Raw genomic sequence first — 25,064 nt, 5'->3', positions numbered from 1 at the left:
TAAACTATATGCCTGTCTGAAGACCAATCCCTAATTATACTACCAAGTGACACCTTTGTCCTTCTAGGTTGGTATTCCTGCTATACTAATCATCTTTTAAAATTAAATATTAGAAAAAGGAACCTTCCCCCTACCCACAATAACAATAAAAAAATCCCACAAAGATAAAATAGCTGAAAACTCAGAGAACAGAGAATGCAGCATTAAGGTTTGAATGTAAAATGCTTTCTATACTGCAGTATTCCTAATTTGCATCATAAACCTTCCTGGAATCTATTGCTGCAGAGCTTAATCAAAGCCATCCTCCATTTACTACTCATATGCTACATAACCCTTGTTCCCACTCTCAGTAGGTCATACTATAAGCGGCCCCTACATTGATTAAAAATTCTTTTTTTGATTAGTGGAAGCAATATGAAGTGGAAGCTAGCTCTCTCTCTCTCTCTCTCTCTCTCTCTCTCTCTCTCTCTCTCTCTCTCTCTCTCTCTCTCTGACAGAACAGATCATGAACACTTATCATAAAGCCTGCTGTACAAAGGAGTCTCAGACACCATGGCTGTCTACTTTAGGACAGTAAGGAAGAAGTGTTCTTAAAAGGAAGGCCAAAGGGAAGGAAGCTACAGTTTAACATCTGAATAAATCTTGATAAGGTGGAATTTTACTACCTCTTTCTCAAGACTATGGTTCCACACTCTCAGTATTCTCAAGAACACAGACATAATTAGAAGTGGATACAAATATGTAGGCTGTGCAACTCTATGAAAGCATTTTACTGTGAAAGGAATAGAAAATAGTTTCTAAAAACTGAATTTTTAAATGCACCCTGATCTATCATTCCCTACTCCCAATTTAGGTTCTGATTAAGGAAATGAGAACTAATGAATCCACCAGGCAGGGTTTCTGACCTCCTTTGTGGTTTGTAGCAAGTTTACAGAGCAGTGCAAGTTTCTGAAGAAAAGTTCTAAAACCAGAATATTAGTAAAGAAGCAATATACATTGCAATACACTTCTGCAGATCAAGACCTAGATCCAAGGTAGTAAATGACAATAGGGTCCTTTAGCAGTTGCTATGCAATGAGTAGCAACAGACTGAGGCTAGTCAGAGAAATATTATAAGATATGTTTATATAACTATGCTAACAATTCATTTGCAGCCATAGGATTGCCAAAGCAGGCTCGCTCTTCACCAGCTGCCAAACAATTTTAGAATTTTATCCCCTCACAAATAGATTCCTGCAGGAGTTTCCTTAGTGGCCCCCCTATTTTCCAAACTACTTTCCTCCATGCTATCCTACACAGAGTGATAGATTAATCTTCCTAAACTACCCTCACCCATGTCACTACCTATGTTAAAATTTACAATATTTTTCCCATTACCCTTTGAATAAAATCTGGACTTCTTAATTCAGCATTCAATTACCTTTACCAATATGGCCCCAGTGAAACTATTTTTTTTCCAATATTCAGTTTCAATCATGTCCTCTTCTTCATAACCTTTTTTATGGGTTTCTTGGCAAAGATACCAGAGTGGTTTGTCATTTCCTCCTCCAGATCATTTTACAGATGAGGAAATTGAGGCAAGTAAGGTTAAGTAAATTATACTCAAGTGTTGACCAAATATGATTTCTCATTCCTGATAGCAAAATTTTGTTCACATCCTGGAATCCCTTCAGAATGTCCTATTCATTTTTCTCTTCCTAAATAAAACTACCTATCCTTTAAAGCTCAAAGCCATACTTCTTTCATTAAAGATACCTCCCCACTTCCCACTTCCACCCCAATAGTTGTCTTTCCATGCTAATGAGGAATCCCATCCTTTTTCTAATGCTTCCTGAGCCTAGTTCCTTCACCAAACTTGTTTTACATAGGAAAAATCTCTTTGGGCAAGATCAGTCCCTTCCTTTGGGGAAATCTAAGCCATCTATATTATTTTAACATAATGGTAATTCTTTATGCTTTTACTGAGCTCTTCAAATAATTTACATACACATTAGGTTATGTGATCTTCATAGCAATTTTGTGGTGTCAGAGAGGTTGGGCAGAGTAGTGTTTAAATACTGGTCTTGGAGTTAGAAAGACCTAAATTCAAATTCTGTCTCAGACACAAATAAAGTGATTCTGGGCAAATCATTTAATCTAAATGCTCATGTAAAAATCTATAAAATGGGGACAGTAACAGTATCAACCTCATTGGATTTTTATGGTGATAAAACAAAATAATGAATGCAAAGCATTTTAATACCTTAAAGGATTATATAAAGATGAGTTCTTATCCTTATTTAGTGGATTGGGGAAAAAAAAAAAAGCTGGCTCAGAGGGAGCAAGTGATTTGTCTAAAGTCACACAGCTATTAAGTAGTTAGTTAACACTACCTGAACTAGGCTTCTGGTCCATTTTTTTTTTTTTTTTTTTTTTTGGTCATTGTTTGCCATTTCCTTCTCCAGCTCATTTTACAGATGAGGAACTGAAGCAAACAGGGTTAAGTGACTGGCCCAAGGTCTCATGATTAGTATTGTCTGAGGCTGGCTGTGAACTCAGGAAGATGAACCTTACTGACTTCAGACACAACATGCCACCTAACTGCCCTTAAATACTAAATAGTGAATATAATGTATTTTTGTGCTAAATTTAAATAATGCCCTACGTAATGTTAATATGTTCTATTTGACTTACTAGCAAATGAATACAACTTCATGCCTGGAATCTCTACTCATCCTTACTATTTAGGCATTCAGTGAATCAAGGAGTCAACTAAACATTGAAAGATATTTCTTGGTAATTAGACATAATCCATTGGTTAATTTATGCATCCATAAAATTAACAATAAACACATCAAGTTAGGCAAATGTGAACTGGATAGAAAACGAAATTAGAAAGTACAGTCATACAGATATGGAAAAGTTCAGGAAAGAGTAAAAGATTAAACTCCAAAATTGAAAGGAAATAATGGGAGGAAAAACAACTCAGTAAGGCCCATTAAATATGTTTTCTTTCTCAATAATGGTTTATTGTAATACAGTTGTAGTACTTCCTCAACTATATTGTAAATTATTTTCCATAAAGAAAGGAATCATGTCCATTTTTATCCTAATTTCCGTGAAACAAAAGAATGCACTCTCACTACTATCCTCCATAAATCAAAACCATGGTCAAAAGTCCAAAGTGACCTGTCTGAAAGCCAAATCCATCTACTTAATTACAAAATTTTGCTGCAACAGACAAATAGCCCATGGTCACAATGCCAGAAGACTCTGTGAATCTTGGATATTTCAGTAAGGCCTGTCTTCAACATTATCAGCAAGTTATAAAGACATATCTTTTTTTTAAAATCATTCTAGAGAGAAATTCACTTAGATTACTAGTTCATTTTCATTTGGAGGAAGACTGAGAAACTATTGACTCACAACCTGTAAAAAAATGAGGAAGTATTATGTAGAGAAAAACAGTATTATGTAGAGAAAAAAATACATTCCTTACCACACTTGTACTAATATATGTAATCCCTGCCTTGACTGAAGAGTAGAGATATTTTAAGCCTCTAAGTGAAACAAGAGCAGGTCATTGCAGCAATATCTACTTTTTCCCCAATAACTAAAAAATTCACATTTCTTCACAATATTTTCTCAGAAAATGGTCCCTAAAGACTAGTATATTTGGCATGGACATTTTTCTTTATGAAACTGCTGAGTTCTATAAAATTTCTCTCTATCTCCTTCTGTGTTCAGTATCTATATAGAAAACCCTTTAAGTAGACTCAGAGTGGAGCAATTCCCAAAAATGTTGTGAAGTGGGACTTCTGTTACTGATTCCCTTAACATCAATAACAAAAACAATGATAATAATAACTAGTATTTATGTGATGCCTTAAGGTTTGCAAATCACTTTACAAATAGTTTCTCATTTTATTTTCTCAATAACCAAGGGAGGCAAATACCATTTATCCTCAATTATGAACAAGGAAACTGAGGTAGACAAAAGCTAAATGACTAGCCCAAAATCATATAGTTACTAAGTGTCTGAGGTTAGATTTAAATTCAATATTCCTTACTTAGGGTGTAGTACTCTTTAAGTGTCTTAATACAGCAAAGATTTAAAAGTCTCTTTATTCTGGAAATTCATCCTAGGGTGAAAAGTGATGTTTCATAGCCCCAGATTGCATTCTAACTCAAGCCAAATACCTTTAAAATACATGCTATTGTTCACATGGGAGACTAGATGGAAATATATAAATGGCTCAATATAAATCCATCACCACTAGAAGAGAGGGGGTAAATGCATATCTTATGATGACAGATCAGACCAATCATCAGGATACATTCACTCCTTGAAGAAATCAGGATGTCTGACTTCTGATATCTCATGTATACATATGTGTGTGTACACACACACACACACACACACACACCCCTAAGCAGCACAATGCCAAGGAATAAGATCCCAAAATGGAAACATTTCTTGACCTAGTCACACTATACAAATTGATGGAGGAGGTGGACAAATATAAAGTGGGAAGGGGTTGGGGCAGAGAGAGGTAGCTAATCTGGGCAGCTAGATGGCAAAGTAGATAGAGCACTGGACCTGGAGTCTAGAAGAATCATCTTCCTGAGTTTAAATCTGGCCTCAGATATTTACTAACTTTGTGCCCAGGCAAGTTACTTAATCTTATTTGTCTCAGTTTCCACATCTGTAAATGAGCTGGAGAAAAAAATGGCAAACCACTCCAGTGTCTTTTCCAAGAAAACCACAAGTGAGGTCAGGAAAAGTTAGACATGATTGAAAAACAACTGAAAAGAACTGTATTTCTATTCTACTATAGTTTAAACTGGTTTTTTTGTAGCTGCCCTGGGAACCCAGTTACCATTTACAGCTACATATTGCTTTTTATAAGAAAATATGTCTCAAGTTCCCAAGAACTGACTTAAAAATGAACTTTCAAACACAATCTGCTTCTTTGGGATACTTTGTCCAAATATATGCAGAAATCCAAACAGAATAACCCTTCCCTTTTCCCTACCTTGAAAAAGCTATAATTAGCACCTGGTTGATATTGAATGAAGCTGCCCTTTAGGATATGAATTTATTGTCAAGTGAGAGATGAAACTATTCTGATGAAAGATAACCTCTGCTGGTATAGAAGAAAATCCTAAGGGATAGTAATTGTTACTAGGATCACTGAGAAGTAGGAGTTTCAGAATGAATATCTACAATAAGTCTCATAGTAAAATACTCTGTTTTAGGAAATCCTTCTATCATATATCACCTATGTACCCTAACATACAAAAACACATCTGTTATTTACCAGAACATCTCAAGGTCACATTATGGATTTATAGTAGGAATAAGCTTGAAAAATCATTTTGAGTATGGGATTCCTCTTCAAGTAGAACTTTTTTTTAATTTACTTACCAGCTCTTTGTCCCTCTTTTGGCTTATAGCATAAGTGATCTTTTTTTGTTTTGTTTTGTTTTTGAGACTGGGTCTCCCTATCTTAGCCAGAAAATGTATTGGCCACACACAGGTCCTTTTTAGGAGGATGGGAGCTTTAACCTGCTCTGTTTCTAATGAGCTCATCTATCCAAAGGCAATCTGGTTTACCTCCCACTTACCTCCTAACCACGTTGGTCCCTTATTTAGTACAGCTATCTAATCAACATAATTGATTGTAACTCTGAACTTTCAAAGTTAAGCAATATACTAGCCTCAGCCTCCCTCAAAATCAAGAATTATGGGCATGTACTACTATACCAAACCCGTTACTTTTATTTAGTATGGAAGAAAGAGGCTCTGGTGTTTCCTAGCATGATGAGTGAAAAAGCTGTGCTACTCCTGCAGATGAAATTGCTTTTACTTAAATAACCCAGCTATATGAATTAATTATAGAATTTTTAGAGCTAAAAAGAGGTCCTCTAGTAGAGTCCTCATTTTGCTGAAAAATAAACTGACTCCAGGATAAATTAAATGACTTGCCCAAGATCACAGCCTATTAGTCTAATATTTTCCCCACATCACAGAACCATGTCTTAAAAACTTTTGTGCACTTCCCTTGAGCACATGAAAAAAATATTTAAAAAAATCTTTAGTCCATCTTTCAGAGCTTTCTACTCTGGTCTGACACTAATTTTCCAATCCAACTCAATTTTCTCCTTAAGCTCATTTTATTTCCCTAGAGGCCATATTCAAAACTGAGAACTCAGATGTGCTGCATAATTGGGCATTTTAACTGTAAATATTTGAAAATGCTGAAGAACAGTGAGATCTGTTTCCCTGCATAGCATTGGTTTTTTTTCCCCTTTTTGGTCATGAGAACAGTAGTCAGAAGTCTTGGCACAGAAGTTAAAAATGCAATCATTGGGCATAGTGCCAAAGGTGGCAATGAGCAAGCATCCAGTGCCACTGCACCACACTGCAGTGGTTTTAAAAGTCAGACCTAGTGAGGTGACAAGCTCCAAGTATTTTGGAAGCCAAAGCAGATCTGGGGAAATTGTTTACGTAACAAAATTAAGAACATTCCCCCTTCCCTAAATCCCACTGAAGAACAGCAAACAAATGTGTTGATTAAGGGCAAAAACAGATCAGGAATCCTTTTACTCTTGTTCCTGGACCCGATCCAAATGAGTAGTGGGCCAGCCTTTCATTGGGTAGTCTGGAAAAGGAAGCCTTGGATAGGACTGGTGATGAATGAAGCAGCTAAGTGAAACCACATTGGTTAAACTAAGGCAACTTCTTGTTAAAATAAAAGAAGTCACTCATCTAAATTCTGACTAGAACATCTGCTCACTCAGCACAATTCCATATAGGCTACCACAAGAAAAGAGAAGAAATTTGAGGGAAAATAGTGGAGCAAGATTACCTCACAAATCACAATCTTATTAGAGGGCTCTGGTGTAGTTTCAAATATTGTACAGACATAGAATCTGAGCATTATAAATCATTTCTACCGGGAAACACATCTTTTTTTTTTTTTAATAGCTTTCCTTGTCAAAGTCCACCTAATAAATTATACCATTCTCATGTGTAATTACGACTTATATTTCATACATCAAAAAGAACTGCTTTACATTCCCTAAAACAACAACATAACATGCAGAATCCACAACTACATGCCCACCTTTGCTTTATGAATTACAAGAGGATGGAGCCATCATTCCTCTTACTTCACAAGGAGCCTGGTGCTTTACTGAAGCATTCAAGAAGCATCCATAAATTGGTTTAAGAAAAATAAACTACAAAGAAGAACATATCTGCCTGGTTGTCTATTAGAAAACATTAGAGTATAATTAAAAAGACAAGTAATTATTCTGGCTAAACTAAACTGAAATATGAAAGGTATAGAATAAACATTTTCCCTAAAATCCTTCCATAACAACGCATGTATAGAATAAATTCCAATAACAGACTGGATTAAAAGCCAGAGTCCTACAATATGTTGTTTACAAGAAACACATTTAAACTACATACAGAGTGAAAGTAAAGGGCTGGAACAGAACATATTATGCTTCAGATGAGGAAAAAAAAAAAAAACAGGGGTAGCAATCCTGATCTCAGATTAAGTAGAATAAGTTCCAAGTTCTAAACAAAGATGCAAAAATATTCACCTTCCCTTAAAATCTTTTTATGAGTCTATTATGTTTTTAAGTTTTATAGATGTTTTGTTTTTTTATGACAAACATTTACAGATTATCTTTCTTCTGTTAGAAAAGACAATCAAGCAGAACTAATAATACCAATGACTTCTTCTGTAAGCAGCCCCCTCATCTTTTATTTTTTAATTAACATAAATCTATTTTCTCTCTCTTCTACTTTCTCTGCCATTGGGGGGAAAAGAGAGAAAAGAAAAACAAACTCCTTATAATCCCTTGTAACAGATATGCATAGTCAAGCAAAACTAATTCAATGATTGTATGCAAAAACACGCATATCTCATTTTGAACCTTAAATCTATCATTCTGTCAGGAAGTGTCATCATTTGTCCTTTGGAATTAGGGGTGGCCACTGTATTAGTCATATGACAATAGTGTCCTAAAACTATATAATTATATCATCTTTTCATGAAGTTAATTTCAAGGCATCTTCAAAGCATTAAACAAACTAGGTTTGACTGTTTAATTGACTAAATGTCAGGTGTGAGCAAGAAGCTATATTATTTGTGGTGAGTGAAAGACTTTATATTTACTTCCTATTCTCTGAATATTATTCAGAGGCTAAATAATTTTACTGTAGATCATGTGTGACTTTTGTAAGTATAAGAGAAATGACAAGTTAGCAATTAGTAGTAGTGTGCAAGTGTGTGCTTATTTTATATTTCAAAAAAAATTCTGTAGCATTAAATAGACTAAGATTGGAGTTTCTAAATTTGATTTAAAAAATCTGAAGAATCCTTGTAGTTGTTGTAATGGAATTTGATAACACAGCATGGCTTGCTCTCTACTCTGTTTATGAACTTACCAAAAAGCCATAATTGTGTATGTGTACCTGTGTGTAAAACAAATTAATGGCAATTTTTTTATTAAGTACTTATTATGTGCCAAGCACTGTACTAAGTATTAGGGATACAAATAGAAAAAGATGGTCCCTGCTTTCAAGGAGCTTACATTCTAATCAGAGAAGAAAACAGAGTTCAACTACAGAGCTGAAGGAAAGGCAATCAACAGCAGACAGTATGAAATGAGTGTGCATTGATAAGACATACATTTGATCTAAAATGGGAGATAAAGCTATTCCAATTAAAATCAACTTTATCAGTTTTCTGGTATGGTAGAAAAATCTGAGTATTGGAGGACTGGAGATGATAGCAAGTCCTAAAGTGTATCAGGAAATCAAGTAGCAGTTGGGAGGAGAAGCCAGAGGACTTAGAGCCTGAATAGTGGCTCTGTAGAACCTTAGGAAACTGATAGGGCAGAAGACATCAAATTAGTGACTCCCATCTGATCTAGGATAGGATGAGTCTTGAACATATGCTGGAGACAGCTGAAATCAGCATTCCAGATCTGAGGGACAGCCAGTGAAAATGGAATCAGTAAATGGAGTGCCATATGTCACTGGATCACAGTGTATGTAGAAGAGAGGAAAAAGGAAGAAGACTGGAAAGGTAGTAAGGGGCAAGTCTGTGATGTTCTTTATATAATCCTCAAATGAGAATTATATATTTGATTCTGGAGGTAACAAGGAACCACTGGAGTTTATTGAGGAGGGAGTTGACATAGAGTTGGTTTAGGAAAATCACTTTGACAGCTGATTGGGGGACAATTAGAATGAGGAGAGACACAAGACCAGAAGATCTACCAGAAAACTATTGCAATCATCTAGGAAAGAGATGATCTGTACCATAACATCTGTACTAATAACAAATGTCTCAAAGAAAATCAATGGATCAATAAAGTATTTTGAAATCAATGGGGAAAAACTATTTAAACACAATTTCTTTTTTATTATAAATGTATGAGAAACACAAAAAAGTATTAATATCAAATCATGAAAGCTCCAGCATTATGTAAAATGGTGCATCAAAAGGTTTAGTTGAAAATTAGTCAATAACTTATCTTTCTTAAACAGAAATATCTGTCACATGTATTTAAGTACCATGCTTTAAAGAATGTTATATTAATACTAAAATAGTCAAAGCTTCAGCATCCATATTTCATTATCACTGTACAGAATTTAAATGAAAATGAATGACTTAAATGGACTGCTACATTTTTCAGAGATTAAAAAAAAGTTTCTTTCAAAACTCTATAGTTTTTTGAAGTCAAAAGAAAATATTTTTTCTCTACCACAAATGTGCCTAAAAGAAATGTCAGAGGACATACAATAGGTTCTTAATAAATATTCATCAATTTAGAAAGGACCCTTTATGGATTTTTAAAATTATCTTTCTTCATGTAGAAGAATCTGTAGTTTGCATCTCCTTCACTACTATGAAAGTAATTTAGATAGCAAATGAAAGCAACTGGTATAGGCAATCCTAAAGAAATAGTGGGTTAAAAAATACATCATAGAAACAATAATTTCATTTAAAAATGACAACAATTAAACAGCATACTAAAATTTGTGGGATACAGCCCAAAGCATACTTAGGAAAAAATTATAGCTCCAATATAAAAAAATTTTAGTAAAGATATTAAACTTTCTTGGATTTATACAAGTAAATTGAATTGTATATTTGTATTGAAATTAGGATGATTACAAATAGAAAATCAATATAATTCAAATCCAGAGAAAGATTTAGGGCTATTAATGATTAATAAGATATTTGCCTTTGCCTTCCATTAAGTTCCCAAAAAAAACCTGACCCAAGTGGAAAGTAGTTCTGCTTCTGACAACATAACTCATACATGAATGTAATTATTATTTTGTCATAAGAAATGATGAAAGAGCCCATATTAGAGAAACTTGGGAATACTTGTATGAACTGATGCAGAGTGAAATAAATGGGAAAAGTAGAACAGTTTATACAATAACAATATTATAGAGACAAACAATTTTAAATGACATCAAAACTCTAATCAATGCAGTGCCCACCAGAAGACTATAGATGAAACATCCCAGTTTTACAATAGGACAGGTTAAAACCTAGCTGAAAAAAATACAAGAGATCGTCTACACAAAACTCTGTTATTTTATAGATTTGGAAGCTAACATCAAGAGAAGAAAATGACTTGTCCAAGATCACAAAGTTCTTAGGTAGTAAAGCTGGAAAACCAGCTCAGACGTACTGGATCCTAACCCAGCCATCTTCTCACACAGTCATTCTTTTTCTCTAATAATAAATTTGTCAAGGACAAATACATAGAACTATGAAATAAATTAAAAGAAAGTCAGGCAACATGCTACAAGAAATGCAAGAAAAAAAGATTAATACTAGCTAAAGAGAAAGGACCGTCATAGGATAACTATCTTAGAAGCTATTGAATTCATCCCTTCATTTTACATATGAAGCAACTGAAGTGAAAAGATGTTAAGTGACTTGTACTGAGGCAGGATTTGAACTCGGACCTTTGTGATCTCAAACCCAGTTTCGACACTTATGAATGAGATAACTAAAGTGGGCCTTGAAGGAAGGGAGGAGCTTCAAAAGCTGGGAAGAAGCCTACTACTGGTCTGAAAAATGGCACAAAGGCCAGAAGATGAGAGAACACAGAATGAGAATAGAAAATGAAAATTAGGGATGAGATAAAGTAGTCCTATTATCCGTAGCTACAGAGTCCTAGCAAAGGACATCAGTGAACCCCCCTGAATCCATGGTCTCCACTTATGATAGAACGTCCCATGAAAACAGATCTGCCTTTTGGTAGTCTCAACTCCACCTTCAGAAGGTGGTGCAGGAAGAGCTTCTATGGCCTGCTCTGCCTTCTAGCAGTTATAGGATTAAAGGCAAAGTAAAGCATTATAAGTTTATCAAGAACTACATATTTCCAAGGAATATCTCCTTTAATCTGACACTCCATCTCCTAACTCATGGCATTTTTGCTGCCTCTTCCCAATGCCTGGAGCTCTTTCCCTCCTCATTTCTGCTTCCTAGAATTCCTCCAAGTCTCAGCTAAAGTTCTATCTTGTAAAGAAACCTTGTCCATTACAGTTACCCCTTCCACATCTTAAGAGGTAAGAGTACAGAAATCCTGCAATCTTGGAAAATCTATGTAAAATTTTTTGGCCCTCCCCTTTGTACCAGAAAAAAGTCTGAATTATTATGGGATTAAAAAGTAAAATATGATATTAAACAATATTATCCATACATGTTATGCATTTCCCGAGTTTCTAAACTTATTCTGTGTTGTCTGTGGCTTCCATAAATTACCCCAAAATTCCCATTTATTTAATTTCTTATGCCAAGAACTATAGCAAAACTGCCCTGGGGAAAGTCACAAAGTGAAAGAAATAAGTGTACTTCTTAATCTTATCACCTTCTTGCTAATATTTCTAATTAGATATGGATCTTGTCTGTACATAGTATTTGCATGTTATCTCCTCTTTACACTATGAGTTCCAGTGTCTGGTTTATAGTAGATACTTGTTGACTAGTTGAAAATGAAATTTAATCTTCGGTATATAGAAAAGAGGAATTGAATTAAGAATTGTTTTAATTCTGAGGAAACACTGACAAAATTAAGGTAACATAAAACACCTTGCTCCAGGATCAGAAATGACATTTATATTTACCTCTTCAAATCTGAAGGAAGGGAGCCATAAAAAGGTTTTAGCTTAAACTAAAGTTCTTTTATTCTTTTTTGAAGAGGTCATAGAAAAGATAGTAGTTGTTAAAGAGAAGAAAAAACTAGTTCAATGAAGCAGGATACCAGACGATAAACATCAGAGTAGTCCAACCAAGTTGAATTAAATGCTAAGGCTCAGCACCTGTATATCTCTTCCAACTGTGGCCAAAACCCTCAATGGATCTGGACTACAATGTAATAAGAAATGTATAAATAAAAATAAAACAATAGGTAGCTAATTAGTTAATAATAGTTAACGTTTATATAGCACTTACTACATGTTGGGCACTGTTCTAAGTGCTTTATAATTATTAAGTTATTTGATTTTAACAAACAGCATGGGAATTAGGTGCTCTTATTATCCCCATTTTACAGATGGGGAAACAGAGGTCTAAGTGAATTGGCCAAGTTCATGCAGCTGGGAAGCATCTGAAACCAAACTTGAACTCACTTCTTCCTGACTCCAAATGCAGCACTCTACTATACTTAACAAGCAGAATGAGGTATGTGGATATGAATGTGGATATGGCTAAAGACTTGCCATAGAGAAAGAGCATTAAAACGATGAAAAGGGAAAAGTCCCAAAATGTAGCCTAAATGGAAAGAAATTCTTGATATATTGTGTGGTGAGGCAGAACACCAGTCAGATGAGACAAACATTTATTAAGGACTCCTTTCTGTGCCAGGGAAGAGGGAAAAAAGGTAAAACATTGTTCCTGCCCTTGAAGAGGTCATTGTCTGATGAGAGAGACAGCATGCAGACAAATATACCAAAGAAGTACAAACAAAACAAGTCGGAAATAAATCAACAGAGGGAATGCCAAGCAGTCCCCTGTATGGGTGTGCCCTGGGTCTGCTTATTCTCATTACAGGCACATGATGGAGAAAGCCAGATACCCTCCACGAGCACAGAGCAGCAGAGATTGAAGCAGGAAATCAGCCACTTTGGCAATGCTTAGAGAGAAATCTGGACGAGAGAGAATTGTGATTGCCCACTGGTATAATTAGGTTATTGCATAGATTAAATCATCAATTTTGAGAAAGCCTCCTGGATTTACAAATGAGGAAACTCAAGGTCAGAAAGGTCATTGACTCTGTATGTTGTATTCAGAGATACTCAGTCCCCAGCACCAATATCCAGAAGGACACACATCCTATCTCTGTCTTTGCACAAGATGATACTCTCTTCCCCCATTTGGAATGCTCTCTTTCTCCTTCTTCTACAATTCCTAGATTCCTTCAAGACCCAGGTCAGAGCAATCTTCTAGATATAATCTTTCTTGGTTCTTGTAGCCGTCATTCCCTCTACCCCTAAATTATTTTTATATTTATTTTGAACATAAAGGTACCTATGGTCTCCCAAATAAAAAAACATAGGATGATAGATTCAGAGTTGTAAGATACCTTGCAGATCATTTAATCCATCTCCTCAGTTCATAGATAAAGAAAACTGAGGCAAAAGAAGGATAAGTGACTCACAAACTTAGCAAATGTTCAAGGCAGGATTTGAAGTAGTCTTTTTTTAATTGGTCTTCCTGACTATAAGTCTAGCAGTCTATCCACAATGTAATCTAGCTACCCTAGGACTTTTTCATTTTTGTCTTTGGATTCCCCAGTGTTTAGCATAGACTCTTACTACATGTTTATTGAATTGAATTGAATGATTGATTCATTGGATAGAGTCAAAGAAGTCAAAGAAATCAAAGAATGGCTTTATCAAGAAATAAAGACAAGAAACAGCAGAATTCTAATGGAAACTCGATTTCAGGGTGTTGACTTTGAGATCAAGGCAAGATCACCAGACTAGCTATAGCAATTATTCAAAGATCTGCCTAGTTGGTGGAGTTGTGCACTGATTCAACAATTCTGGAAAGGAATGTGGAACTATGTCCAAAGGACTATCAAACTATGCATACCTTTTGATCCACAGTCTCTAGTGGGTGTGTATTACAAAGAAAGCAAAAAAAAAAAAAAAAAAAAAACCACATGTGCAAACATTTTTGTAGTGGCAAAGAACTAAAAACTGAGGGGATGCCCATCAGAATGACTGAATAACTTATGGTATACGAATGTTATGGACTATTATTATTCTATAAGAAATGATCAGCAGATTAATTCAGAAAGGCCTGGAGAAACTTTCATGAATTGATGCTAAGTGAAGTGAGTAGAACCAAGGGAATATTGTACATAGCAACAAGATTATATGATAATCAACTCCGATGAATGTGGCTCTTTTCAACAATAAGGTGATTCAGGTCAACTCCAATAGACTTGTGATAGAGAGAACCATCTGCATCCAAAAACAGAACTATGTAGACTGAATGTGGAACACAACATAGTATTTTCATCTTTTTGTTGTTGTTGTTTGCTTGCTTTTTTTCTCTTCTTGACCTGATTTTTCTGTGCAGCATGATAAATATGGAAATATGTATAAGGGAATTGCACATGTTTAACATATATTGGATTGTTTATTTTCTAGGGGAGGGGGAGAAGGAGAGACATTTGGAGCATTGAGGGTGAGTGTTGAAGATTAGCTTTGCATATGTTTTGAAAATAAAAAGCTACTATTAAAAACAAAGATCTGCCTAAATAAGCAGTTCACCATGATTTGTTCAGCTCCACTGACCTGCATCAGATAAGGGGACAGACTCCCTGGTTAAAAGCCCTTTTTAAAAAATTAGTTAAGACCTGAATGACAAGCCAGACAGTTCTCACTTTAATTGAGACTTCTCAATTAATATAACACTTGGGACACTTTTTAAAGCTTCCTTCTACTGAGTAAAGGATGTAGTTGACTAAGTCATTCAAGATGCCACTTATAATCACATGCCCTTTGATTCAATGGCTGAAACTGGACTGCCCTGTCACTAAGAGATAAAAATCTATCCCACTTAATCTTAATCTAAAGAGAGAGAAGGCATGAGACTTTCAAAATTAATTTTTAAATATATGAAATATTAACAATAAAAATATTACAATGTACAATATATGATACCGATTCATTACCACTTTTGTCTGAGAAATCTAATAATGGAGTTTTTAAAATCTTTCATGAACATTCCCTTTTTTGAATATCATCTAAGCAATTTCTATTATTTTTCTTCTTATTTAAATTCTAGAGAATTTTCTTATACAATAGTCTAAAATGAAAATTTTACCTGAAACACTGAAGTATTCTATAATAATCTATTAGACTAGATCATAACCCCACCTTATCTTTTATGCCCACTGCCCTTCACTCTGTTAGTCCCAGTGGCATAAATAGTATTTTGGGGCTTGGGGAATACATGAGATAATGAACAATCTAGATTGGTCAGGCAAAGTAGGGGAAGAAAGTAAAGCTGGCAGATTAATTTAATTTAAGGATCTAGAATTAGAAGACACTTTATAGCTCATCCAATCCACCTTCCTCTTTTTGCAGATGAAAAATCTCAACATTTGTCACACCTTGATGTATTCATATCTCCAGGGTATAGCTGTGACACTATATTCCTGACACTGATATCACCTAGAGACCTTGCTTAGTAAGATGAGATATGGCATTCAGGCATGAGTGGATGGGAGAATGGCCTTCCTTTGACTTAGCACACCCATTTCATTTCCAACTTATGCTCTGGAAGTTTCCTATAAACAATCCGAGCTTTAATATTTAAAGCCCTAGTATCAAAATGGAAGAACAATATTCTAATTTAAACTTATTCAGGTTCACAATTATACTGGAATATGGTTATAGCAAATATTACTTGAAATCACTGTGACATTGGCCATGAATTGGAATCTATCCTACAAAGACTTTCATCTTAAATTTTATTATAGATTTACCAGATTTGGGGATCAAAGTTTCTCATTGACCAAAGCCTGAAAATCAAGAATCATCATCAGAAGTGCTAGGAATTCAAATCTCTGAGATCACATCTTAGAATTTAGAATCGAATAATCCATGATTCTCCATATACATTGTATTCAAAAGCATTGAAAATTCAAGCTCAGACACTTACCAATTTACATTAAACATACCTTAACATGTCATGCCATGTTAAGAGAGCAAACTTTTATGATCCAAAATATTGCCCACATTATTATATGTGTGTGCTATACATGTTAACCATATTTTAAATAATAGAAAATTTACCAATTCACTAATATCGGAGAAGAGTCTAAGTAGTAATATTAGCATAATTTAAATTAGTGTAATAATATAAAATATGCAAGATAAACTAAACACATTATTATTAGAAAACTAAACTGAAACTGTAAACATCAAATATTCATAATTGTATTATCAGTTCTAGATAAAAATGAAGAGATAGATAATGTTATTTCTTAGATATTTAGGATTACCAAGAGAAGAAGTCTCTTGAAATTCCCCCCCCAAAAAAAAGTCCCAACTTTCCTTCAATCCAAATTACTTAAGGGAAGGTAGACTTAATCAGCCAGCCTCAGATATCCAGTTTCATTATTTCTACTCAGAACTGTATTAACAAGAGGAAGTGTCTATTTCCGTTCTTTTGCCATTAAAGCTAACAGAAATCTGTAATCTGCAATGGAATAGTTCCATTTACAATCAGAATTAGAAACAGTCATTTACAGATGGATTTAGGAAAACTGAGGATCTAGCAAATATGAAAATGCATCATAAAAAATTTGAAACATTTCTGAGTATCTTGAAAAAGATGTATTTCATTTCAAAGACTCAAAAAAAATGAATATTATTAGTACTAGAATCACAAATGAGACTGGGGGGAAAGTGCATTAAATTAAGCTCCTTCTATAATCCTGTGAATAGCTGCAGTAAGCTCCAATGTCTTATCTCTGTTATGCAGGACTGAGAAATCTACATCAGATTTGATTGTGCCGTGATGAATAAGAAGTGTTACCGGGTCTCAGGCAAACTGAAAGGGTACAGTACTGTCTGCATAGTCTGTGCTAGTCCAAAATTCAGACATTCAATTGACTATCTTCTTTGCTCAAGGGAAAAAAGCAAAAACAGTAGGATACTGTTTAGTGTATTCTCTCACAATGACTTAAGTGACCTTGGCCTTATCTCTGATTCAGTCTACACAGAGAAGAGTTTGATATCCAGCAGAAAAATTCAAATGATTTTCTTAGAGATGTCCCTCCTTGTTGTATCATACCATCGAGTTTCACAAAAAGAGAATACAGACTGGTGTTTCAGAGATTCAACAAAGCAGATTTTTTAAAAAATGGGTTCTCTCAGCAGGATTTACATTTCATTAAAAAGATGACTTAAAATCTTCAACCTCCTAAAATTCCCCATTATTAACGCAAATTAATAATTTCTTTGCTGATTTTCATCAACAAGTAAGAACTATGTGCTAGAGTAGACAAGATATAAATAACCTGGGGGAAAGGACAAGTCCATATGAGAATCTGTAATCCAGGAGAGGAAATTCAGGAATATTCTGAATTCAAACATTTCAGAGAAAGAATAGGTGTGATATTCATACACACAAAAAAAATATTCCTTTGACGAAGAAAATGGTAAATTATTTAAAAGAAACTTTATAGGAATAAACAGGGAATGCATTGAGCATCTTTGAATTTAAAAGGGCACACACATCTAATATCCAAGAGCAAACTATTAAATATCTAATGAATGGTTGTTCCAAATTATTAAAGAAAAATGCAAATAAAAACAACAGTGCTTTTACTTCATATCCAGTAAATTTTGTAAGAAAATAAAAGAGAAGTAGTCAATGTGATAACTGGATCCAACCATTCTAGAAAGCATTTGGAGTTATACAAGAATAACTGGGCAGATATTTCAAAGAGAATGTAGATGAAAAGAAAGATCCCATGTATATAATAATATTCATAGTAACACTTTTGTGATAGCAAAATACTGCAAACAAATTGGTGTCTATCAATTTTAGAACCTATTAACAAATACTAGCATATGTGAATATGATTTAATATTAGCTAGCCAAAAGAAGCAATGAATGTAAGTCATTCAAAGAACCATGAGAAAACATAAGATCTGGTGTCAGCAAATATTTATTAAGTATTTACAATGTGCCAGGTGCTATGTTAAGCCCTGGAAAGTCAAAGAAAGGCAAAAAACCATGATTCTTGCCCTCAAGAAACTTACATTCCAATGAGGGAGACAATAAAGAATTATGGACATACAAGATATATTCATACTAAATTGGAGGTAATCTCAAAGAAAAAGCAGTAACAGTGAAGATGAGCAGGAAAATTCTCTTGCTAAAGATAAAATTTGAGCTCACACTTAAAGGAAGTCAGGAAGTAGAGGTAAGGAAGAAGGACATTCCAGCTACCAGGGGACATTTAGTGAAAAGGCACTGTATCTTTGAATAACAGCAAGGAAGCCATTATCACTAGATCACAGAATATATAGAGAGGTATAAAAAGTTTAAAAAGGAAAAAAGGGAACAGAGTCATACAGAGAATTTACATTTGATCTTAATAGAGAGCTGCTGGAGTTTACTGAATAAGAGGAGATGGTATCTAGAGCAGCTAGGTGGATAGAGTGCTGAGTCCGGAATAAGAAAGACTCATCTTCCTGAGTTCAAATCTGGTGTCAGACACTTATTACCTGTGTGACCTGGACAAGTCACTTAACCCTATTTGCCTCAGTTTCTTCATCTCTAAAATGAATTGGAGAAGAAAACAGCAAACTAGTTCAGTATCTTTGTCAAAAAACAAAACCAAACCACCAAACTGAGTCACAGAGTCAGAAACAATTGAAATGAATGAATAATAAAAAGAGATCAATTAGGAAAATTACTTTGGGAGATGAATGGAGAGCAGAGAGCAATGTGGAAATTGGAGGTAGGAGACTGACTAGAAAACGATTGCAGTACTGCAGGCGTGAAGTGATGAGGGCCCACAACAGGAGGCAGCTATATCAAAGGAGAAAGGGGCCATGGACAAGAGATTTCAAAGTCAGAATGGACAAGTCTTGGAACATGTTGGATAAGGGGATGAGATACTGGAGCTCAGGAAGGAAGTTAGGGCTGAATAAAGAGACCTGAGAATCTAGTACCTATATTAAGGACATCCTAAATTCATCAAAGTAATGAAGCACAAGAGTGTCATAATAGATACAGGTTCTATACTACAACAATGACAATACATTCAAGTACAACCCATGGAATTCTATGGATTTTTTTTCTCAGTTAAGAAAGTCTTGTATAAATATGATAAATATGACTCCTGATTTCATGGTATATAAAGCATATGTTTCCATGTAAGAGCAAAAGGGTAGGTAATGATTAGAGGTACAAAGATTTTTATAGGAAAGGAGTCAGGAAACCTAGGTTCTACTCTAATCCCTGGCCCTTTGCTCATTACATGATCTTCGTCAAACAATTCACTACTCTTTCATGGCCTCATTTTCCTCATCTCAAAAACAAGGATGATGAACAGCTCTTTGAATATAATTAATTCAGAGAAACAGGGGAGAGAATTTGTATGATGTGATATGGAACAAAAAAAGACAACAAAATAGTTTATGACCACAATAATGTCAATGAAAGCAACACTAAAAGAAAGATGAACTCAGAATAATCACGATGAATAATCCTGGCTGTGATGAACAATGAAGTTAAGGAGTATGGCTACGGAACATTCTATAAGCTTTCAGATGTGATTGCTCTGTCAACTAGATTGTTTGTTTTATTACAAGCAATGATTCAATAAATCAAGGAAGGGAGTGGTGTGAGGAGAGAAAGGTCTAAAAAATGACTGACTCGTTATAAAGCATCTTTCATAAGAAGAAACTTTCATCCCACACAGGTAAGGATGGTTTTTCCTTAAAAGTTATTGAAATTCTCCTTGAACCATAATTGGTTCAGAAGGTTCAAGCTCATACCACCAGTGAGCTTCTTAATAAACTAAAAATTATAAAAAATAAAAAAGCCCAAACAATCCATACAGAATTAGAGATGTCAACATGGTTGACAAAGAAGTAAGAAGGTTCAGCTGAATCAATGCTTTACCTTTGTTAAACATCCTTTATACAATATAGCTACATAAATCTCCTTTTCTTAACTGTCAAGTTCCCAGTATACAAGTGTCTCTTTTTATTTTAATTCTAAAAGTAAACTCCAGGCCAACACTCTTATCAGGCTAGGTCTATAAGAATATTAATTTTAAAAAATTTAAGAGATACCTGGTCATCTTAAGATAAACTCCTGGATTTTTCTGCCTACTCTAAATGTAAATACTTCAAAATGGTGCAATATATATAGTGCATATTAAAGAACTCAAAAACTTAATTTTTAAGCACTTAAGGATCTATTACTCTTGCCACCTGTAAAGTGGGAGAAGAGGGAGATAAAATTGTCTATATCCTTCAAAAAAGATCCAAGAAATGATGTTTTTGTGTTTTCATTCCTAGATGATTATTTAAGAAGCCAAGAGATTTCAAAACTTAATTTTAAAAAAAGAAACATTTCTGTTTGAGGCATCATGGTATAGTTGGAAAAACATAAGAGTCAGTCAGAGGGCTTGAACTTTTATCTGGGATCTTATTCTTCTCAACTACAGGATCTGGGTTCAAATATCACATCTGACACTTAACTAATTGTATGACCTTGGGCAAATCAATTCATCTCCCTGAGTATCAATTTCCTCATCTGTAAAATGGGAGGATTTGACTAGATGGTGTTTTCTAGCTCCAGTTCTTTGATCCCAAGATATATGATCATTCTATGACTTTGGGACCTTCAGCTTCCACATCTGTAAAATGGAAACAATATGCACTCCCTTCTTCACAAGGTTATGTGAAAAGTTCACCCTCAAAGTTCACATAAATTTGCATTATTTTACTTAATATCCTCTAAAATCAATGTTTCTTACTTCTGTGAAGAATTAGGACAAGAGTAAAACAGTGTGGTAGAAAACTAAAAAGGCAAAAGTGACTAGATTGTAGTTAGTAGCTCTGTACCGGAATATGCCAAAAGCTAAGTATTCATTCACAGACTTAGCTATACATTCCTCTTCAGGTATATTAAATGTGAATTTGCCTAGGAGGTTATTTATTTCTTTAATTTACAAGGGAGTGAAACAGAATTACAAAATCCCAGAGGCAAAGGAAACCTCAGCTAGTTCAGTCTCCTGCCTTTAAGCATAATAATTAAGCTGGTCAAAAGAGGTTCACAGATTTAGTGTTGGAAGAGACCTTAGAGGCCATTGTGAATGGTAAATGCAAAGAGGTTTGCAAATTATAAAGCTCTGCACAAATGTCAGATGTTAATATCCAACAAAATTAAAGCTCCTTGAGAAGAGAGATGACTTTATTTTGTCTTCATATGCCTAAAACCAAGCATAATGTCATGCATGTTTATTTTTTGGTCTAGAACTCTGATTTCATCAATATGGAAAACTCCTGCTTTGAAAACTCCTATCTATGCAAAATAACAATTCATCTGTAATTTATAATCTTAAAGAGTTGCTTAGGAGCACCAAAAGGTTAATAAATGATTTACCTGGGGTCATATAATTAATATGTGTCAGAGGCTGGATTTGATCCTATGGCTTCAGAACTCCAAGGCCAGCTCTCTATCTACAAGGTCATATTGCTTCAGACATCAGTCTATACTATTTTCAAATGTTTCATGAGTTGGGAATTCCATGTCTTCCTCCTTTCAAGACATTAGTAAATTCGTGAACTTTTTCATTAAAATTTCCAAACTCTTAAATCTGACTAAAATGTCAAGCCTATTTTGTTATTATTTCTTATGGGTGAAATAAGTATCCTTAAAATATATTTTGGTTACACTTAAAAGCATCTGGATAAAGAGGAACAAAAAGTAAATAGATCCTTTGAAGAAAAAACGTAAAGATAATTCTCATTGTTCTTCTCACTACAACCCAAGATAGCTTTGTCACCTTCTTAACCAACAATATTTTATACCCACAAGAGGTACTAGCCTAAGTTTCAAATTCCTGTGCTATAACAAACCTCATAAGGAAATTTCATCAATAAATTTTTCATTAAAACAGTGCAACAGGTAAAAGTTATACAGATTTAGTTAAGTGTTATCACAGTCCATTCAAAATAAAATTAACACAATTACAAATGATATAATTATAATATGTTTCAAACATTCTACTCTGAAAAGCTTTCTGAAGATGAAATATAAATTGAAAATTAAGAAGCTAGTCTCCAGTGATCTCAAACAAATGAACAGTAATATTAGCAGAAATTAAATCCACCCACATCAATGATTTCCCTAAACCTGTATCCTTGAAACCTTGAAGTCATTTTATTGTGGAATAGAAAACTATTAAAGTACATAAGTAAACAAAGCAAAGGAAAACTTGCTGACTTATTGGATCTTAACTACTGATTTCATTGAGAGCCAGACTATTAAAAACTATTGTAAAAATGAAATTCACTGACCTTTATAATAGTCACCCTTCATTACTTCTCTTAAAATTCAAATTTCAAGATCTAAACCAGACATGCAATTCAGAAAAAAAAAAAAAATTCTAATTAAAAGAATATTCACCAAGCAAATCTAGACATTAAACCCATCTGAGACAGCAGACTCCTACAAAAGTATAGTTGAAGATAGAAGTTTAGGAGTCTATAAATTCCTTGCTTCACACAATTCAGCACTATACATGAAAAGTGCTATGATTTCCCAGTAATATCAATAAACATAAGAAACAGAGAGGCTGGGGGGAAGGAGTCAAACTCAAGAAATTTACCGGGTAAAGAACATCACAACAGTAATAATAACATTCATAAAGGGTTTTTGACATTCTCCAAGTGGTTTACATATTATATTACATATTATTTCATATGAACTTTACAATAACCTTGTGAGTTGAGAACTATATTAACTCCATCTGATAAATAAGGAAATAGAGCCTCAAAGAAGTTTAAAACCTTTCCATTGTCACACAGCTAGGATCAGAACCAGCATCTGAACCTAGATTTGACTCCAAATCTAGTATTCTATCTACTACACCATAATATCTAAACAATATTCTTTCCCTACACCAAGTTATAGAGCTAGAAGGGACTTTAAGAGCCTTTGGTCTATCACAGAAACCTTCAGCTCAAGAGGAAGATAATCCATTCAGCTTTAGAACTCCTGTGCCTGGACTTGATTGGTTCCTGAGTTAATGCAAGCTTACTTAGCTCACTATTTCTACAGACATGAATCTCATTCCATCCTTTCACTCAGGCCAATTTGGTATCTGTCTCACCACCACCCATAATCTCCTTTAACTACCATTCAAACTCTGACTTATAGCACAGTAATCCAATAAACAATAACTTTACTTCTAGAAAAGACATGTTAATTGGCTATGTAGGATCAACCCACCATACCTGAGATTCTCCAGACCTTGACTCCCAGTCCTCTCCAGTACTATCTTATATGTATTGTCTCCCCTGCTCTATTAGAACAGCAGAAACTGTCTCACTTTCTCCATATATACCTATTTGTTTCTATTTCTCTGTTTGCAATCCATATTTCATTCCATATTTTTTTCAGATGAGAACACTGAGAATTAGGAAAGTGAAGATAGTTGCCATGATGGTATAGCTAGATAGTTCAGCTCTTTTAACTCCTAGTCTAAAGCTTTTTCCACCATACCTTGGGTCTCATGAGTTTTATTTAGTTTAGAATAACTTCCTCACAATACATTAAATGCTCAAGTAATGACAGAGGAAGAAAATAAACATTCAGGAAGATAAAAAGAGTTTGCTGAATGAATCAAATGGACATTATGCTTCCTTACTCAACCTTTTAAAAAAATCAATTCCTAAAATTAGTATGTCTCAAAGATACAAAGCTGACTTTACATATTTTTTAATATTTTAAAATTTTATTTATTTAATAATTTTCCCTAGTTATATTTAAAACTTTCTTTTATATTTGTTTTTAAAACTTTTAAGTTCTAGGTTTTCTCCCTATCCCCAATTAAGAAATCATATGTGAAGTTATGCAAACGTTGTCATAAAAGTTGTTGTGAAGAAAACATAGATCTCCCACTCTTATAAAAAATACCCTCAAGAAAAATAAAGCTAAAAGAGAGAGAGAAAGACAAAAAGAGAGGAAAAAAAGAGGGGGATGGGAAGGGGAGAAGAAGAATATGTATTCAGACAAAATCAGTTTCTTCTCTGAGGATAAGATTTTTCAGTAGTCCTTCATAGTAGTTGTGGATCATTGTAATGCTTAGACTAGCAAGTCATTTACAGTTGGTCATCCCAGAACATTGCTATTACTTTGTATACAGTACATTCACTTTGCTTGAGGTCATGGAGGACTTTCCAATGTTTTTTCTGAGAACATCCTGCTTATCATTTCCCAAAGAACAATAATATTCTGTCACAAACACATACCACAATTTATTCAGCCATTCCTCAATTGATGGGCATCCCCTCAATTTCCATTTTTTTGCCCTGAGAAGAGAACTAAAGCTGACTTTATATTACAGATGAAATTTCCTACTTCCTGCAAGCAGGTATGGGTGTTAATAGTGCTGAATTCTCTACACCATTGACCTGATCTCAAGGACAGAGAGATGTTTCCTCTTCAACCTTATCCAGTTCTCATCAAGTCAACAAGTCAGTGAGCATTTATCAAGGGTTTATTATTGCATGCCTGGTATTTCAAGGCTGGAATTTCATTTGAAATAATCAATTCAAACAAGATATATTAAAGTTCTACTAAGTGCAAAGCATTCTTTGAGATATTAGGATGGGAAAAAAATCACACAGCCTCTGCCTTCAAGGAGTTTACAATCTACTGGCAAATCATAAAATGTAAAAGGATAAGATAATACAAAGTAGAATTTAATAGGGTCAGTTTGTTCTTGGAAAATAGGAAAGGAGAAAACATGGAGAAATA

The 25,064-nt window shown here is 34.4% G+C and overlaps 1 protein-coding gene across 6 annotated transcripts in view; it reads right to left on the bottom strand.

The window, feature by feature from the left end:
• APBA2 (amyloid beta precursor protein binding family A member 2) overlaps nt 1–25,064 on the bottom strand; it is a 357,128-nt gene that overhangs the window by 299,159 nt on the left and 32,905 nt on the right. The window lies entirely within an intron of this gene.

The sequence above is a fragment of the Antechinus flavipes genome, chromosome 2, assembly GCF_016432865.1.
Source record: "Antechinus flavipes isolate AdamAnt ecotype Samford, QLD, Australia chromosome 2, AdamAnt_v2, whole genome shotgun sequence".
NCBI classification, from domain to species: Eukaryota; Metazoa; Chordata; class Mammalia; order Dasyuromorphia; family Dasyuridae; genus Antechinus; species Antechinus flavipes.
The sequence above is the reverse complement of the archived record's forward strand: the minus strand, read 5'-3'. Positions and strand labels throughout refer to the sequence as shown.